The 19,791-nt window shown below is 44.1% G+C and overlaps 1 pseudogene; it reads left to right on the top strand.

Moving 5' to 3' along the window:
* LOC111953047 (junctophilin-3-like) overlaps window positions 1-19,791 on the top strand; it is a 40,341-nt pseudogene continuing 20,550 nt past the window's right edge.

The raw sequence follows: 19,791 nt of genomic DNA on the forward strand, positions 1-19,791 counted from the left end.
GAGAGAGAGAGAAAGAGAGAGAGACCCAACCATAAGGAGAGAAGGGGGGAATAAGACAACAACCGAAAAGGCAGATAGCGATACATAAAAATTAAGAGCATGGCGCATTAAGAGGAGGAAAAGCAGAGATAAATCTGGATTTCTCACCAGGAAGGGAACAAGAATAAAAGCATCAGCATCGCTCAACCACTTAAGGACGTGGATGAAAAAAGAGAGAGGGAAAGGGAAAAGAGAGGAGGAAAATAATCAGATCACTTGTTTTTTTTCATGGTCCGTGTGCGCACTTGCTGTTGGTGAGAGTGTACGTATGTGTATGTGCATATGGGAAGAGACTGCATTGCTGTTCACTAGCAGAGGCATCAGGAGAGAAACAAGCTGAATCCCTCTTTTTTCTTTCTCTCTCTCTCTGTTTCTGTATTGCACTGTGCGGCAGGAGCATGTTGGGTGGGTTGGGTACAGACGACAAGCTGAGCCAGCCAAAAGAGATGGATCTGTAAAGCTGTAAATGGTGTCGGATCTGACCAGCGGCTGACTGTTAGCTGTGTTACCTGGGGTTTCTAGGTGGAGCCTGGTGGTGCTCAGCTGCCAGGGAGCGCTAAAGAGCGGCTGGGAGAGTGCCGGAGGTGGGGCCCTGCGTGGAGGGAGGGGGCCAGAACCCAAAACCCGGAGAAGGAGGGTTTTCTGCATTTGTGTCAGTAGGGAAGACACATGGCTGGCATAGGCCTTTTCCCATTTGTGAGCTGCGACTGTAGGAGATTGGACTGGGAGTGACGGTGAACCACAGCTCCAGGAGAATGGTCTGAAGAGGCTCCCGCTGCTCCGGCCTCACAGGAGGGACCCTGCAATCTGGGGGCTACTTTTCTTTTTCTTCTTTAAGTCAACCCAGGGGATTTGTATGTGTGTCTTCCTCCCCCTCACACCTCATCATCACCAACTTCGCCCCCAACTGTGTTTTTTCTTTTTTTGAGATTTGGGGGATTTGCCAAAACCTATTTCATGCATGTCCACTGGGGGCAGGTTCAACTTTGATGATGGGGGGTCATACTGTGGGGGGTGGGAGGAAGGCAAAGCCCACGGCCATGGCATCTGCACTGGGCCGAAGGGCCAAGGCGAGTACTCAGGGTCCTGGAGCCATGGTTTTGAGGTGGTGGGGGTGTACACCTGGCCCAGTGGGAACACCTACCAGGGCACCTGGGCGCAGGGCAAGCGCCATGGGATTGGWYTMGAGAACAAGGGCAAGTGGGTGTARAAGGGGGAGTGGACAAGTGGATTTAAGGGACGCTACGGCCTCAGGGAGAGCACCGGCACCAGCGGGAAGTACGAGGGGACCTGGAACAACGGTCTTCAGGACGGATACGGTACGGAGACCTACTCTGATGGAGGTAAGACCCAGACTCAGACTGAGTCATGTTATGGCTGAGTAGTACCCTCTGTGTAAGGCATCAACATATGGATGCCTTACACACACACACACACACAACACACACACACACACACACACACACACACACACCACACACACACAACACACACACACACACACACCACACACACACACACACACACACACACACACACACACACACACAAAATTTAACTGTCTCCTGCTTCATTATTCTCCTGTCACTCAGAAACTAATCTCTCTTTCTCCGTCCATCTGTCATTTAAGTAAGCAGTTCCGCTGCTCAAGCTGCTATGGGAGATACATTAAAGGCCCAAATTAAGGCCATCCGGACTCTGCATGCAGTCGGAGAGAGAGAAAGAGATATTCCAGATTACCTGTACAGCCATGAATAGGAAATAAGCAGTCAGGGTGAAGTTCCCATAACCAGACAGAGAAACTCATGGTGAACCTGGCTGGGCAATCTGGTCTCAGAGCATTTTGTATCCTTCTGTACGTAAATCCGAGACGTTCCATTTAGTATGATATGTTACGTTTCATATGGTATGTATTAATTTGTTTATATCCATCACCCATTTCATATGATATGTTACGAATTATAATGTTATGCTAAAGTTGTCTCAAAGAACTCGCAATCTTTGAGTTGCTCGACTTTCGCATTGTACGCCACCTATCCACCGCAACCAACAAACCTACTTTCATTTTTTTTAACCATACCAAGTGTAACATATCATACTAATTTGTTGGTCTCGGTGGAAAAGGAGGGCCCAACAGGCCCCCATTAACATCGACGGGACTGAAGTGGAGCGGGTCGAGAGTTTCAAGTTCCTTTGTGTCCACATCACCGACAAACTTTCATGGTCCAAACATACCAAGACAGTTGTGAAGAGGACACAACAACACCTTTTCCCCCTCAGGAGACTGAAAAGATTGGGCATGGGTACCCATATCCTCAAAAGGTTCTACAGCTGCACCATCGAGAGCATCCTGACCGGTTGCATCACCGCCTGGTATGGCAACTGCTCGGCATTTGACTGTAAGTCGCTACAGAGGGTAGTACGGCCCAGTACATCACTGGAGCCAAGCTTCCTGACATCCAGGACCTATATACTAGGCGTGTCAGAGGAAGGCCCAAAAAATTGTCAAAGACTCCATAGACTGTTCTCTCTGCTACCACACGGCAAGTGGTACCGGAGTGCCAAGTCTAGGACCAAAATTCTCCTTAACAGCTTCTACCATCAAGTCATAAGATTGCTGAACAATTAATCCTCCCTGACTATTTACATTGACCCCCCCCCCCCGATTTGTTTTTACACTGATGCTACTCGCTGTTTATTATCAATGCAAAGTCACTTTACAAATTACCTCGACTAACCTGTACCTCCGCACATTTACTCAGTACTGGTACTCCCTGTATATAGCCTCGTTATCGTTATGTACATTTATTGTGTTACTTTTTGATTGATACTTTTTTTTAACACTCATTTATTTAGTAAATATTTTATTAACTCTATTTCTTGAACTGCATTGTTGGTTAAGGGCTCGTAAGTAAAGATTTCATGGTAAGGTCTACACCTGTTGTATTTGGGGCATGTGACAAATACAATTTGATTTGATTTGATATACGTTTACTATGTTACGGCTAGTCTATGAGACCAGGCTGGGCTGGGAGAGATCCAGTTCTAAGGCCATAAATACTCTACACACTTTGAAGATGACAGTGATGAGAGCCTGGAAGTCCTTACTATACCCCAAATACACACATACTCTCTCCTAAGGTGGATTCCAGATCCATCCAGATATATTCATCAAAACATTTCATATCACAAAACAAAGGTACTAAAACAATCACACAGTTAAAGGACATAACTGTCTGTAGAATAGTTTGAATTATTCTGGTGAAACCTCCTGGTGCAACACCATTGTTAAGCTTATATAACTCTCTAGCACCTTATACAATCATGCACCCAACCAGCAGCCCACCCAACACTGGCTGAACGAGGAGAGAGAGCAGGCTAATGAGGACAGAATATGCAGAACAGATATGATACAGTAGTATATCCACAATGATAACAGTTACAGTATCCACTCTGAAGAGAGCACTAGGCCTGTGAGGCTTTGTTATAATGAAATGAGTATGAGATGTAATAGAGATAAATGGATTTGTAGAAGATAAACTGGTAGATAAAGATGTATGAGAATGAGGAATAGTCGATTATTGTCGTATGAGAGACACTCAGATACTTGATATCTACAGTCAGTATTCATTATGTAACACTTCAATGTGTTCGTAAATCAGTCAGTGTCTTTAAAAGACACCAGTATACTCCTCGTGTCTGTAAGCTACAGCATGTTTTGCCAAACAACAACGTTAATCAGCTGATTACAACATCCATCATCATAAATAAGAAATAGTCTTGCATTCTACCCCTGATCTGTGCTCACACATGTTGCATAACCTCCTTATCAAACCACAACTGAAAGGAGGAAAAGGATCTATGCTCTGAGCAGTTGTTTTTCTGTCTCCCTCGTGCCTCACTGCCTCTGTCTCTGTACAGTAAGTTGCTGTGGAAACACACAGACACGCAGCAGGTCAGCGTGTCACAGGGGACTCAGTGTTCCTTGCTCTGATTGGCTGGTTGACTTTGCTAATGGTGTTTACTTATTTGGGCACTAATCTGGCTGCTTAATCACAATCACAGTAGACAGTGACAGAGAGGAGGGAGGAGTCAAAGCTACAGGGAGGTTAAAGTACCATTGTCTTTCCAATGTCTTACCCCTCAGATGGAGTCAGACATTCTATACTGCCAATGGCCATGGACTAAGGAACCCATCTAAGGTATCTAAGGAGAACACTTCAACAGTCTGTGTAAAAGATAAGTTAATAATTGTCATGTAGCTAATTTACAAGTGTTTCTGATGGTTGTTGACGCTCCATTTTACACCATCAGTCACATGATAACGATCAAAGTGATTGCTGATTATCACATACTATGTGATTGGGAGTAAAACACACTCACAGAACTGAAAGCTACAGGAAACTGCCCTGARAGTTGTCTATCTGGATATGAGTCAACCTGTTCAACCTTACAGTACAGTAGCCTGTATAATGTGATCCCTGACCTACATACCAACATGGTTTGTTAAGAAGTGGTTTGAACCATGTAGAGATGTGGAGGGGTCTACAGTTTGTAGATCGTCAGCTGATTTATGTTGTTATATCATCCTGCATGGTGCGTTATCGCAGTTATTAAAGTACATATCTTGTTGCTGTTGAACCAGATTATGTTATGAGGCCAAATAAATAGCATGCGCAGTTATTCAAAATTATGAGCACGATGTAAATCAATTTTGTGATGTACAGGGCAATTTTGGGAGAATTAGCGTTCAAATGATAAATCAATAGTCTGATGTTTCTATGTGTTAATAATCCTTAAATGGAAAAATCTAAGACAGGGGCACACCATCACCTCTCTGTGACAGAAAAAGCTCAAAACCAAATCCCGGATAACATCCGTAGTCGATTTAAGCTTACTGAGAGATTTAGCTTTTAACTGCAGCTCATTTTGAATGTTGACGTTTTTGCAACAGTTTTGCTAGCTGTATTCTGTCCTGGATTGCAGTCTGTCCGCGTCTGTTCTAGCCAGAAACCACTTTATGTCACAAAACCTTTTCCCAACACTTTCCCTGGCTGCCACTACTCTTGCTCAATTAAAACTGTAATCTGTCTGATCTAAAAAAAATTAAGTGACTTCAACAACAAAACGAGGTAAATTGGTCGAACATTTTGCCATTTAGAAAAAGTTCTATATATAATTGAATTAAGTTATATCTATAAACGTTTTATATATATATACACTATATATACGAAAGTATGTAGACACCCCATCAAATTAGTGGATTCGCTATTTCAGCCACACCCGTTGCTGATAGGTGTATAAAATCGACCACACAACCATGCACTCTCCATAGACAAACATAGGCAGTAGAATGACCTTACTCAAGAGCTCAAAGTGGCACCATTATAGGATGCCACCTTTCCAACAAGTCAGATCGTCAAATTTCTGCCCTGGTCAACTGTAAGTGCTGTTATTGTGAAGAGGAAACATCTAGGAGCAACAACTGCTCAGCCGTGAAGTGGTAGGCCACATAATCTCACAGAACGGGTCTACCGAGTGCTGAGGCGCATAGCACGTAAAAATTGCCTGTCCTCGGTTGCAACACTCACTACCGAGTTCCAAACTGCCTCTGGAAGCTATGTCAGCACAAGAACTGTTTGTCGGGAGCTTCATGAAATGGGTTTCCAGTGGTGTAAAGCTTGCCGCCATTGGATTCCGGAGCAGTGGAAACGCGTTTTCTGGAGTGATAAATCACGCTTCACCATCTGGCAGTCCGACAGACTAATCTGGGTTTAGCGGATGCCAGGAGAACTGTAAAGTTTGGTGGAGGAGGAATAATGGTCTGTGGCTGTTTTTCATGGTTCGACCTATGCACCATAGTTCCAGTGAAGGGCAAACTTAACACTACAGTATTCAATTACATTCTAGATGATTCTGTGCTTCCAACTTTGTGGCAACAGTTTGGGGAAGGCGCTTTCCTGTTTCAGCATGACAATGCCCCCATGCATAAAGTAAGGTCCATACAGAAATGGTTTGTCGACATCGGTGTGGAAGAACTTGACTGGCCTGCACAGAACCCTGACCTCAACCCCTTCGAACACCTTTGGGATCAATTGGAACGCAGACGGCGAGCCAGGTCTGATCGCCCAACATCAGTGCCCGACCTCACTAATGCTCTTGTGGCTGAATGGAAGCAAGTACCCGCAGCAATGTTCCAACATCTAGTGGAAAGCCTTCCCAGAAGAGTGGAGGCTGTTATAGCAGTAAAGGGGGGACCAACTCCATATTAATGCCCATGATTTTGGAATGAGATGTTCGACAAGCAGCTGTCCACATACTTTTGGTCATATAGTGTACAATTAGGAGAGCCTAAAGATAAATAATCCACTTGTCTAGAGAGAATTTGAAATCAGTTTTTAATAGAGCAGTCAAATTTAAGGTGTGTGTTGCAAGTCAATGGTACCTAAATGAGCATTTTCCAAATCATGTCCAAATCATCTATAAGTAACTGCATTGAGTTAAACAGACCGTTTTAAGATACGTTAGGATGATTTGGACATGATTTGGCGCAATAATGAAAAGAGGAACCTTACATCAAAACCCCATAATAGTGGGGATATTAATAGTGAGATGTGTAATGCCATTTTGTTTCAATATTTTATACATTTAATTAAAATAAGATACCTAGACTTCAGTTTTTAAGATTTAATTACTAAAAAATGTACCTGATAGATGGGCAAAATGCCCAATTTCTATTTTCCTTTATAGTTTGTTTGCCTAAGCGTAACCATCACCAGATCTTTTTTTTATTCTCCAAATTCCGAACTTTTTTGTGTCAGCAATTAGACATTTTTCTTAAAGAGAGTTGCTCCAAACTACCATACAGCCCTATCTTACTACACTGTTGTGAGTCATGTTGTTTACATGCACATTACTCTCTATCTCTCTCTCTCTCTCTCTATATATATATATATTTCACTTTCTCTGTCTGTCTCTCCCACTCTCTCACACACACACAAACATACAAGTCTGAAGTGCAAGTGCTGACTTTGTAAAATATGAATAATTCATGAAAGAGACAATCCAAACACACTTTCTGCCATCCTCAATTTCCTCTGTTATGACTTTAACTCACAATGCGGCCTATAATATCAAAATTAGATTCATCATTTGATTACAGATTTAGTAGGCCTAAACTTTGAAAAAGACGTGCCATCTCTGTTGGAGTGAATATACAACAGACAAGTTTAACCTAGAAACAGAGGAACACATAACTATTATGAATTCAGACCGAGGGTTGGTTGGCGCGTGATCTAATCAGGGTTTCTCTGATGTTTCGCGTCTTTGATCTTTCCACGTTTAACCATTTCCATGCTGTCCCCTGTACTGCTGTTGTAAAACCCATCTCACAGCCCTCCGGCGGAAAACCTCCACCGAATTCGTTTTAACATCTGAGTTGCATAGTCCATAGAAAACCAATACGCAAATAAACGACAGAGGATTATTGTAGTCAGGCTACATGCATCACATACTAGGCCGAATCTGAACACCGGCAACATGTGACACGTTGTYAATTATAATATATGTTCAGAATCCTAGATGTTTTCATAGCTGTGGGGAAATTGAATAATATGCTTGCCTCACCGATTATTAACACGACTGAGAGATGCCTCCACAGCGCGGAGTTTTCTATTACAGCCACATTAACTGATGAAACTAGCGTCAATCTGAATTGAAATATGCTTTCCGACATCCTGGTCAAGCTGTAAAGGCACATACATGCGTGGGAAACTGTTCAGGCAAACCAATGATGAACGTGCATCCATCCACCCCCACAGAGAGAATGCTATCATTTCAGCACCTTGGAGAGCTCCAATGACAATAGGCCTACACTTCGGGTCACGATGCAGCTTCATTAAAACATTCCTAAAGTCTATAAGGCTACACAAGGATGACACAACTCAAGTAAGCATATAATGTGTTTTGCTTGATGTGGAATGATTCATGGCATGTGTAATGACAGGATTTTTATGTCAATGTCAAAATTAAGCCAGAAGGAAAATGTCACTGACATTTCAGGAGCACTTGATACTTTGAATTCAATTAACACACATTTGTTAAAAGTATATTCAGGTAGACTACTGCATTTTTCTCTGCTTGATGTGACATTGTATTTATTTTGCCTCATAATTAATGTTCATGTGTGCAAACTTGCATCAGGCATTAGCCTAGCTATGCTTTACTAATGGCTGTAGTGAGATACAAGTAATGGTGAGATGATGATCCCATGGCTATGTCAATGGATTGCCAAAGAATCAGAGTTTACATTCGCTGCTCTCTCATGGGAGAGAGAGACGTCCCTTCTCAACTTTTTTAAAGCTTGACCTCCTTCACTGAGAAGTGTTCTGCTGTTGCAGGTCGGGGACACACCAGTCTTTATTTGTATTGTTATTCTTTTTTTTGGGGGGGGGGTACACACAAGTCTTTCATTATGACCTGATTCTAGCTAATGTGTCTGCGAGCTATAATAACAACTTAATATGCTATGGTCTGATCCAAAATGGACCTAATCAAACTGTCAAGAGAGGATAAGTCACTTCTCTGTGTATATGGACTCTGTTGAAACCAGACATAACCCAAGTTATTTCAGTCTGGACCTTATTTCAGCTGTGTCGCAAAAGCTAAACATTWTTTTTTTTTTTTTAAATCAGACACAGAAGAAGCACTCAGACTTCCTACCTCCCTCTCTCTCTCTCTATCTCTGGAGTGTCTGTGCTGGGATCAATTAAATCAAATCAAGAGCTGGAAAACAGGAAGTGATCCTAGATAGATAGATGTGCCAGAGCAATGCTGGAAGGCCCTAGCTAACCTCTCTCTCTCTCTCTCTCTCTCTCTCTCCTTCTCTCTCTCTCTCTCTCTCTCTCTCTCTCTCTCTCCTCTTCTCTCTCTTTCTCTCCTCTCTCTCTCTCTCTCTCTCTCTCTCTCTCTCTCTCTCTCTCTCTCTCTCTCTCTCTCTCTCTCTCTCTCTCTCTCTCTCTCTTCTCTCTCTCTCTCTCTCTCTCTCTCATTTAATTCAATCTTCAATTCAAGGGGCTTTATTGCATGGGAAACATGTGTTAACATTGCCAAAGCAAGTGAGGTAATATTATACAAAAGTGAAATAAACAATACAAATTAACAGTAAACATTACACATACAGAAGTTTCAAAACAATAAAGACATTACAAATGTTAATATATATATACAGTGTTGTAACAATGTACAAATCTCTCCTCTCTCTCTCTCTCTCTCTCTCTCTCTCTCTCTCTCTCTCTTCTCTCTCTCTTCTCTCTCTCTCTCTCTCTCTCTCTCTCTCTCTCTCTCTCCTCTCTCTCCTCTCTCTCTCCTCCTCTCTCTCTCTCTCCTCTCTCTCCTCTCTCCTCTCTGGGAATATCAGGTGTAATCCTATCAGTTGAGGCCTGTGTTTGATCCATCATATGGCACACAGCTGTTGACTGATAGGATCGGCGGGTGTGCCAGATGTTGGCCAGCTGTCTCTGTGACGGTCAGACGTGTGTGAACGGGGGGAGGTATGACAATGATTAAAAGCTCCACATGAGAGATATGTTAGAGCTTGGTCTTAGTCTTGCCCTCCTCTCCCTCTTTCTCTCTGCTCTGTCTACCTATTTCACTCTCCCCCCGCACACACTCAAACGCACAGAAATATTCAATGCCCACCCAGACTGCCAGGCCTGTTTTGAAGAGTAGTAGGTTTCAGTAGGTTTCCATCCTACTGTGGTAGCAGCAGTAGAAGTAGCATCAGTAGCAGCAGTAGAAGTAGCAGCAGTACAGCAGTAGAAGTAGCAGCAGTAGAAGTAGCAGCAGTAGAATAGAAGCAGTAGCAGCAAGCAGCAGTAGAAGTAGTAGCAGCAGTAGGAGTAGCAGCAGTAGAAGTAGCAGTAGCAGCAGTAGAGTAGCAGCAGTAAAGTAGCAGAGTAGCAGCAGTAGGAGTATCGCAGTAGCACGTAGAGTACAGCAGTAGCAGCAGCACAGTAGAAGTAGCAGCAGCAGCGGAGCAGCAGTAGAAGTAGCGAGTAGCAGCAGTAGAATAGCAGCAGTAGCAGCAGTAGGAGTAGCAGCAGTAGCAGCAGCAGTAGCAGCAGCAGCAGTAGCAGCAGTAACAGCAGTAGAAGTAGCAGCAGTAGCAGCAGTGGAGTAGCAGCAGAGCAGCAGTAGGAGTAGCAGCAGTAACAGCAGTAGTAGCAGCAGTAGGTAGCAGCAGTAGCAGCAGTAGAAGTAGCAGTAATAGCAGCAGTAGAAGTAGCAGCAGTAGCAGCAGTAGAAGTAGCAGTAGTAGCAGCAGTAGAAGTAGCAGCAGTAGAAGTAGTAGCAGCAGTAGCAGCAGTAGCAGCAGTAGAAGTAGCAGCAGCGGCAGTAGGAGTACGAGCAGTAGAAGTAGTAGCAGCAGTAGCAGCAGTAGAAGTAGCAGAGTAGAAGTAGTAGCAGCAGTAGCAGCAGTAGGAGTAGCAGCAGTAGAAGGTAGTAGCAGCAGTAGCAGCAGTAGCAGCAGTAGAAGTAGCAGTAGAGTAGCAGCAGTAGCGCAGCTAGAGTACAGTGCAGCAGTAGAAGTAGCAGTAGCAGCAGCAGCAGCAGTAGGAAGTAGCAGCAGTAGCAGCAGTAGAAAGCAGCAGTAGAAGTAGCAGCAGCAAGTAGCAGCAGTAGCAGCAGTAGCGCAGTAGCAGCAGTAGAGTAGCAGCAGTAGCAGCAGTAAGTAGTCAGAGCAGCAGCACAGTAGAAGTAGCATCAGTAGTAGCAGCAGCAGCAGTAGAAGTAGCATCAGTAGTAGCAGCAGCAGCAGTAGAAGTAGCAGCAGCAGTGTGTTGCTGTGGGGGTGGGGATATCCACACTCTCTCTGCTGTTGCCTCATTGAGCCATCCAACCTTGTGCATTTCTCTGACATGCCAGCCCAAAGATAGCAATGAAGGCAGAGAGGAAAGGGGAGAGGTATGTTTGTGGAGTTGAGTGTGTGTGTGTGTGTGTGTGTGTGTGTTGTGTGTGTGTGTTGTGTGTGTGTGTGTGTGTGTGTGTGTGTGTGTGTGTGTGTGTGTGTGTGTGTGTGTGTGGTGTGTGTGTGTGTGTGTGCGTGCGTGCGTGCGTGCGTGCCGTGCGTGCGTGTGTGCGTGCGTGCGCACGTAGGGTTGGGGGGTGGGGGAGGGTGGAGAAGGAGTGATACAAAACAGATGCAGAGATTGGTTGGGATCTTTATATGGGCCTACACAGATGTAGGATCTAAATTTGAGCCAGTTTGCTACAGCAGGACAATAATCATGTAGCAACAGGAAATATTAATTATTATGAGGATTATAATTAATGGACATTTTGTAGGGGTTGATACATTTTTCATAAGGGAAAAATCAAGTCCGAAATGTCAATGTGAAAATTACTAACTTCAGAAGCCTTTTTAAAACTTCAAATATACTACAAGTTTTCGGTACAGTTCTCCTGCAACAGGGTGATCAAATTAAGATCCTACATCTGTATGTGTGCTGATTCCACACTTAAGCAGCAAATTCTAGAAAGCTTGCTGCGATGAATCACCGAGCAGAAGAGCTGTTACATCAGAGGGTTTGTCTCAGTCATTGGCAGCAAGGAAAAGGATGGAATATAGATAAGATAGATGAATACTTGTACATAGATGGATCCTATAGGTCCAGCAGTCCTCACAAGGATGATAAAACAAGGAACATTTTGTCTGTCCCCACAAAGAAAAACGCTATTTTAAGCTTAGTGTTTAGGGTTAGGGTTACAATTAGGGTTGTTACAATTAGGATTAGGCGTTAGGGTTAAGAGTAGGTTAGGTTAGCGGTTAAGATTAGGGTTAGGGAAAATATGATTTTGAATGGGAATCAATTGTTTGGTCCCACAAGATGTGTGTGAGTGTGTGTGTTGGTGTGTGTGTGTGTGTGTGGTGTGTGTGTGTGTGTGTGTGTGTGTGTGTTGTTGTTGTGTGTGTGTGTGTGCTGTGTGTGTGTGTGTGTGTGCTGCGTGCGTGCGTGCGTGCGTGCGTGTCGTGCGCGCGTGCGTGCGTCGCGCGCGGCGCGCCGCGCGTGCGTGAGAGAGAGCAGAGACAGAGAGAGATGCAGTGAATTGTCTTAGATTTCAGCACTACAGAGATATCCAACAGATGGACCTATACTGGAATGGGAAATAGAGAAAAAGAGATTAAAAATCCTCCGACATCTTTAAAATATAAACTACTAAGGCAGTGTACTGAACAAGTATTGGGCCTTTTCAGAGATAAAATAGACTTAGAGAGTAGTTCACAATAGGAAACAATGCTACCTATCCCTATAGATATGTCATGTATTGCATCGGGCTGAAAATCTACCATCAAACTTTTGACATAATATAGCACCACTGAATTGAGTTATGGAATCCAGTGCCAAGTGGAACCTCACCTTTGACCCTAGCCAGTCAGGGTCAGTCCTTTGTTACGCTGTTCAGGCACCTAATGTCCATTTGCTACCTCTATATAGGAGCACACTGAGACATGATCAATCAGAGAGGTTGGCAGACGACATGATGACCAGCTGCCATACTGGACATTTCAGGGAAAAGAACGTTACATTATTTTGTTGGCAATATGACCCCTAAATAACAGTGCTGACAGGTAACGGGATGGACATAGTGATAGAAAACGGGATGGACATGTTGATAGATGTTATGAGTGCTCTTCACTTACTATCTCGCCACAGTTTCACTCATACATATATTGATGTTTGGGATACAGCCTGGGATGCAGTATTTTTACTTTATATCCTTAGTATAGTAGTGTTGGTACTGGCGGTATTAGTAGTGGTATGTTTGGTTGTTGTTATTATGGTAATACTGCATGGTTTAGTCCCTAATTGAAGCACTTGAACTTAGTGTTTCAGGTAAGATGTAGACAATGCTGGAGGGGAAGAGTGTGTGTTCAATCAGCGAGTATTACTGTAATAGGCTGTAATGTCATCAGCTGAGTTCCGACACAGACAAATAGAGATTTACACATGCTAGACTCTGCAGTATGTTCATTAGCTCCCTTAGGCACATACCTCTATCACTAGTGTTGTTGTTGTATTGTGAAATATAAAAATGAATAATTTATTGATATTCTGTTATATCATATTGGTATGCATTGTGACCTTTCTCTCTCTCTTTGCAGGTACGTACCAGGGCCAGTGGCTGGGGGGGATGCGACAGGGATACGGCCTGCGGCAGAGTGTGCCGTACGGCATGGCAGCCGTCATCCGCTCTCCACTGCGTACCTCCATAAACTCCTTGCGCTCGGAGCACAGTAACGGGATGGCTCTGCTCCCGGACCGGGCCGGCGTGGCGTGCGTAGGTGGGATGGGCTCCGCTGGCAGTCCGGCCGTGTCGCGGGGGGGCTTTGTGCTCACGGCACACAGTGAGGCAGAGCTGCTGAAGGGCAAGAAGAAGGGTCTGTTCCGAGGTCGCTCCATCCTCAGCGGACTCAAACTGAGGAAGTCCGAGTCCAGGAGCTCTCTGGCCAGCCAGCGCTCCAAGCAGAGCTCGTTCCGCAGCGAGGCGGGCATGAGCACGGTCAGCTCAGTCAACTCCACCATCAGCCTGGGAGAAGGCGAGGCCGAACTGGCCGCTGCCGAGGACGATGTGGACGCCARGGCAACAGAGACCTACTGCGGTGAGTGGAAGAACGACAAGCGCACGGGCTTTGGCGTGAGCCGGCGCTCGGATGGCCTGCACTATGAGGGGGAGTGGGTGGGAAACAAGCGGCACGGGTACGGCTGCACTACCTTCCCTGATGGGACCAAGGAGGAGGGCAAGTACAAGCAGAATGTCCTGGTGAGCGGCAAGAGAAAGAACCTGATCCCCCTCAGAGCCAGTAAGATCAGAGAGAAGGTGGACCGGGCTGTGGACGCGGCCGAGAAGGCTGCAGACATCGCCAAGCAGAAGGCTGAGATCGCCATGTCCAGGTAAGCCCCAGCAACAGGCCCATGTGGCCTTCCTTGTAGGCCTTACTAGGAGTAGGAGTAGGGCCTTATTATAAACTGGGTGGTTCAAGCCCTGAATACTCATTGGCTGACAGCTGTGGTATATCAGATTGTATACCATGGGTATGACAAAACATTTATTTTTACTTCTCTAATTACGTTGGTAACCAGTTTATAGTACCTCCAAATAGCAATTACTAGGGTTTAGTTTGCAGTGGCAAACTGTGACTGTTGGACATATGCCTTCAGTGGCGAAAAATTATCTTCCAACACGTTGTACCAAACTCAAAAATTACTATCACCAAAAGTGACAATGATGACACATCAAAGGATGTGATTGTGACTCGCTCATGATCAGTAGTGTTAGTGTGGGCTATAAGCAGATACAAAATAAAAAAGATATGCCATATACCAACTTTTGTTTCAGTGGGCATTGCGTATACTCACTTTTAATTGCCATTGATGTGTATCAAAGTAGTGTAGTYGAGGTATACTATACACCTTATCAATTATGTAGTACAATAGAGAAATCATGCACAAAGTGGCCTACGACATCGCAATGCACAAATATATTGACATGCGTGCAACATAGCTTAGTTTCACCAAAATATCATCTCAAGAGCAAGCAGCTCTCAACTGGTTGTTTGCCTGCAACCTGTACTCAGGGGTAGACGTAACATAGCAAAATTAAAACTAAGACACTGAAAATAGTATTTTTTTTTAATCTATAATAATTCGTATTTTTTTAAACCTTTATTTAACTAGGCAAGTCAGTTAAGAACATATTCTTATTTACAATGATGGCCTACCCCGGCCAAACCCAGACGATGCCGGGCCAATTGTGCGCCGCCCTTTGGGACTCCCAATCACYGCCGGATGTGATACAGCCTGGATTCGAACCAGGGACTATAGTGACACCTCTTGCACTGAGCTGCAGTGCCTTAGACCGCTGCACCACTCAAGAGTATGATCTGTTACGTTTGGTATGGTATATAATATGTATTCATTTGTGGATGTCCCTATTTCATATGATATGTTACGAATTACAATTTATATGATTTGTTACGAATTACAATTCATATGATATGTTATGAATTGCAATTCATACAATATGTTAGGAATTTGCAATACATATGAATGTTACAAATTCTAATTTGTTGGGGCTAATATTAGCTAGATGGCTAGGTGGCTAACATTAGCTAGGCTAGGGGTTAAGGTTAAGGGTTAAGGTTTTGGTTAAGGTTAGGGTTAAGGTTAGGGTTAAGGTTAGCTAACATGTAATTAGTTGCAAAGTAGCTAAAAAGTTGTAAGTAGTTGCAAAGATGCTAATTAGCTAAAATGCTAAAGTTGTCCGTGATGAGTTTCGAACACGCAACCTTTGGGACATTCACGTGATTGCGTGATATCATGAAGATTTGTATCGGGAGGTCATTTGTTTAGCAAACTCTGCTATCAAATGTAGCCTGCACTGTAGGCCTACATTGTACAGTAGCATACAGAAACACCATTAGCCAAAAACATAGAGCCACTAGAAAGACAGCAGTCACACACAGCATGATGTTAAAGGATAAGAAGCTCATTCACTCAGACATAATAAGCCAGAAGGTCCCAATCATAAGAATACAAATACACAACCATTAGGCTAAGCATTTCTCAATCAAATTGTATAACTATTACTTTTCATCATGTTCACCACACAAAGTAACCAGTGATCAATCTAAAGTTTAAATGCAACAATGTTTCACACACATACTGTAAATTATTTTCAAAGAGACAGCTAACAACAGCAAGCGAGCTGCAATAAAAAAAACACTGTTCCATTCACCAGACAATGATCATTTGAAATATAACTTCTTGTTGAAAGTTCATCTTGAAAAGGGCGAAGCCAGAGTAACAATTTAGCAACAACATCCTCTTCGATAACACATGCTGCAGCTGCTACACACTTTTAACTAGCTTACAACAAAAGCTAGCTAGTTAAACCGTGGGAAAACTACTGCTCGCTATTGTGCAGTGTCCTGTCCTCCTTCAAGAAGCTGGAAGTTTCCATACGATTTTGTAAGAACCGTCCCACCCAAGTCAAAATGTGATTGGTTGATTCCACTGTCACTCCTAAATTATGCCCTAATACAGTTGAATGGCAGATGCCTTTTATCTAGCTTCTGAGGGCCTAGCCAATGGCTGACATAGCTAGCTAGATTTCTCTCCCCGGAGACCAACAAAGAAAAATCCTGATTGGATCTTTTTTTTGCTTCAGTGTTAACCCTTTCCTTTCCAAAACAACCTGAAGAGTTTCAGTCAGAATATCATTGAGAAGGATAATATAATCAGAATACCATTGAAATATTATTGAAAAGATTAAATAGAAATTCAAACAAAGTGTATATTTTAAAACGACAACAATTATTTTATAAATTCTTAGGTCTTCTCTGAAGGTGTAGAAGGCCCTCACGGTTCCCCACTGTTAGTTTGTGTATCCACTTCTGGACTGAGGAACTGAAAGAATGTATGGCAACATTGAGCTACATCACATTGTATTTATTTTAACAAACTGTCCCCAGTGACTATTCATTTAGTTATACACTAGGGTTGGATTACATAGCTGGTTGCTCTTTGGATATCACACATGCATGTGGAACTCTGCATGGCCCACTATACTGAGTTCCTCTTCCTGACCAAACCAGACTGGGGTCTGAATGAGGCTGGTATGGATTGTTTAAACACGTTGCCCGGAACCTTGATGGGTCTATATTGATGGGTGAGCAGTAGAGACAATCAATGATGTGGGTATACACGGTCATGGTGTCATGGCTATGAACTATTACATCATTATTTGAAAGCATGTATACATTTGTTCGTATGTGTGTGTGTGTGTGTGTGTGTGTGTGTGTGTGTGGTGTGTGTGTGATGTGAGTGTGTGTGTGTGTGTGTGGTGTGTGTGTGGTGTGGTGTGTGTGTGTGTGTGTGTGTGTGTGTGTGTGTGTATGAGTGTGTGTGTGTGGTGTGTGTGGGTGGTGAGACGTGGGGTGTGAAAGACGTGTGTGTGCGTGCGTAGCATGCACATGTGTATGTGTGTCCGTGCATACGTGCATGTGTGCATGTATTTTTGTAGTTGACAGAGAGAGATGAAGAGAAAGCGCAATTAGGCCATGAGCTATGACAACAAAATATGATCTGCCTGTTTCTTGACTTAGTTCTGCACTCCTGTGTTGGGCCATTGAAGCCTCCTGGAGGTAGGTGGGAGAAAGGCATGACGGGAGATATAGAAAGAAAGAGAGAGAGTATCAGAGATACAGAGAGAAAGAGAGAGAGCAACAGAGAGAAAGAGAGAGAGCAGAGGGAGGGAGTGATATCTGCATTGGCGGACAGCCGGAGAGTGACAAGGGAGGCTGAACTGGAGGCTGGCCCACACACACTCACACACACACACACACAAACACACAATTTGCACATAAATATATGTGCATGCAAATAAATGTTCAAACACCCACGCTTACAACCTTCACACCCAGCACACTCTTCCAAGATCTCCAAAGTCTTAACTATGCATATCGATTAATTATTATATCATAGGATGCAACCCCAAAGGCTATTACTCTAAAAACTAGGGACTTAAGTCTTGTTTTACATAGCTATGTTACGTTTTGTGGGCATCTGTACACTTCCATGTGTGTGTCCGTGTCTGTGTTTCTACACATACATACAGTATAMGCAAGGGTATGCATTTGCTATATTTGGTTCTAAAACTCAAATCCCATTTAAGCTCATCAAACTCTTCCAGGCACACTGGCTACAGCTAAGTACCTACACAGGGCGGCCGGTAGCCTGGCGGTTAAGAGCACTGGGTCAGTTACCGAAAGGTAACTTAACCCTAATCGCTCCTGTAAGTTGCTCTGGATAAGAGCATCTGCACATTTGTCTTTTTTTTAAGTATAATAATAGGGCACACTGGCTACAGCTAACTACCTACACAGGACACACTGGCTACAGCTAACTACCTACACAGGGACACTGGCTACAGCTAACTACCTACACAGGACACACTGGCTACAGCTAACTGCCTACACAGGACACACTGGCTACAGCTAACTACCTACACAGGGCWCACTGGCTACAGCTAACTGCCTACACAGGGCTCACTGGCTACAGCTAACTGCCTACACAGGGACACTGGCTACAGCTAACTACCTACACAGGACACACTGGCTACAGCTAACTACCTACACAGGGCACACTGGCTACAGCTGAACTGGTCCCTAACAGGTAGCCAGGTGCTACACGGCTAATAGAGTAAGGGACAAACTGGCTACAGCTAAACTACCTACACAGGACCACTGGCTACAAGCTAAAATGTACCTACACAGGGCACACGGCTACAGCTAACTAACCTACACAGGGCACACTGGCTACAGCTAACTACCGTACACAGGACACAAGTGGCTACACGCTAACTACCTACACAGACCACAGTGGACTACAGCTAACTACCTACCATAGGGCACACTGGTACAGTCTACTACCTTACACAGGGCACACTGGCTACATCTAACTAACCTACACAGGGCACATGGCATACAGCCTACCTGATCACAGGGCTCACTGGCTACAGCTAACTACCTACACCAGGGCACACTGGCTACAGCTAACTACCTACACAGGGACACTGGCTACAGCTAACTACCTACACAGGCACACTGGCTACAGCTAACTACCTACACACGCGCATCACTGTGCTACAGCTAACTACTCCTATCACAGGACACGACTGGCTACAGCTTAAACTGCATAACGCAGGAACTAAGAGCTAAACGCTACCACTACCTAACACAGGCAATGCTCAGCAACTACCGAACACAGACATCTTACATGCCTAAACTACGCTACACAGCGACACACTGGCTACACTATACGCTCAAGGCAACGACATGGCAGCACCTGCACAGCATCACAGGGCACACTGGCACTACTAGCACCACTGGCTAACTAACTTACTTACACAGGACACTGGCTACAGCTACTACCTACACAGGGAACACCTGGCCAACAAGCTAACTACCTACACAGGACACAGGCTACAGCTAACTACCTACACAGGGCACACTGGCTACAGCTAACTACCTACACAGGGACACTCATTATAGATGAGGGCATCTACACCTCGATGCAGCAGGATAATAGATTTATCTCAACCCATGTCAGCTGATTCAGTGTGGCACTGCTGTAGCACAGAGAGAGGAGAGGATGAGAGCAGGGAATATGGGGGTATCATTTTGTATACAGGAACAATAGCAGCCACTGCTTGACTTTACAGCTGTGCTAAAATACAGTAAGGAGAATGTGGGTAACATACCTCTGTCTGTGAGGACAGGGAAGCACATTTTGAGGAACACGGTGTGAGAAGAGATTGACCTCAACCATTCTATGCTAAACATTTTAATTGCCTCTAGAGCAGTTCTCTGGTGAATACAGTACTCAGGCTAACCCAGATATTATGAGAGGAAAGGTATTTTCCTTGTAGAACTCCAAGACAAAGGTTACTCTTAGAGGTAAGATACCAAGAAATAATGCATAGTCACAGAATAATATAGGTAAACAACAACAAACAATCACACACAGAGAGAGAGAGAGAGAGATAGAGACATACTCACAAACAGAGGCAGAAGGAGACCACTGTAGGACAGAAAGAGACCACAGTAGGACAGAAGGAGACCACAGTAGGACAGAAAGAGACCACAGTAGGACAGAAAGAGACCACAGTAGGACAGAAGGAGACCACAGT

The sequence above is a fragment of the Salvelinus sp. IW2-2015 genome, linkage group LG26, assembly GCF_002910315.2.
Source record: "Salvelinus sp. IW2-2015 linkage group LG26, ASM291031v2, whole genome shotgun sequence".
Taxonomy (NCBI): domain Eukaryota; kingdom Metazoa; phylum Chordata; class Actinopteri; order Salmoniformes; family Salmonidae; genus Salvelinus; species Salvelinus sp. IW2-2015.